This window comes from Nelumbo lutea, chromosome 4, assembly GCF_056320005.1.
Source record: "Nelumbo lutea isolate HS-2025 chromosome 4, American lotus-T2T, whole genome shotgun sequence".
Taxonomy (NCBI): Eukaryota; Viridiplantae; Streptophyta; class Magnoliopsida; order Proteales; family Nelumbonaceae; genus Nelumbo; species Nelumbo lutea.
In genome coordinates, this window is record NC_142687.1 from 72,119,535 (window position 1) to 72,120,273 (window position 739).

The following is a 739-nucleotide window of genomic DNA, read 5'->3' on the forward strand; positions in this document are numbered from 1 at the left end:
AGTGCTATCATGGCCTCCCCCACACTTATCATACTGTACATGCATAGCTGCCATCTGCATCTCATCAAATTTTTTGCTAAGTGCTCCTATTTGTGCAGAGAGAGTTGTGTATGTATCCACATTATGAAGACCATGCTGCTTTCTGACTGGTGTCCTTTTTGAATGCCATTGGTAGTTATTGGCTGCCATATCCTCGATGAGTGCATGGGCAACCTCGGGAGTCTTATTGTTTATGGAGCCCCCAACTGCTGCATCTAAGATGGTCTTGTTTGAATCGGTCAGACCATTATAAAATGTTTGCACCTGCAGCCAAATCGGAAGGCCATGGTGAGGAACTCTCCTTAGTAGCTCCTTGTAACGTTCCCAGGACTCATAGAGAGATTCCCCCTCTTGCTGGAAAAAAGTAGTGATGTCATTCCTCATTTTAGCAGTTTTAAAAGGGGGAAAATATTTAGAGAGAAAACGGCTGGCCATTTTGTCCCATGTGGCTATAGATCCTGCCGGTAATGAGTTCAACCAAGCTTTGGCTTTATCCTTCAAAGAAAATGGGAATAACCTCAGCCGGATGGCATCATCACTTACCCCATTGTGTTTGAAGGTGTCACAAATTTCCAAGAAGTTAGCAATATGGGCATTCGGATCCTCATGGGCCATACCACAAAACTGAACTGTATTTTGTATCATTTGGATTATGGCCGGTTTAATTTCGAAGTTATTGGCAGCAATAGTTGGCCTGATA

The 739-nt window shown here is 43.4% G+C and overlaps 1 non-coding gene across 1 annotated transcript; it reads left to right on the forward strand.

Annotated features, from left to right (window-relative positions):
- Positions 1 to 319: 319 nt before the first annotated feature.
- On the forward strand, positions 320 to 426 carry LOC148861052 (small nucleolar RNA R71). The gene has a single exon (XR_016095289.1). It is a non-coding gene; the product is annotated as a small nucleolar RNA R71 (small nucleolar RNA).
- The last annotated feature ends 313 nt before the right edge of the window (positions 427 to 739 follow it).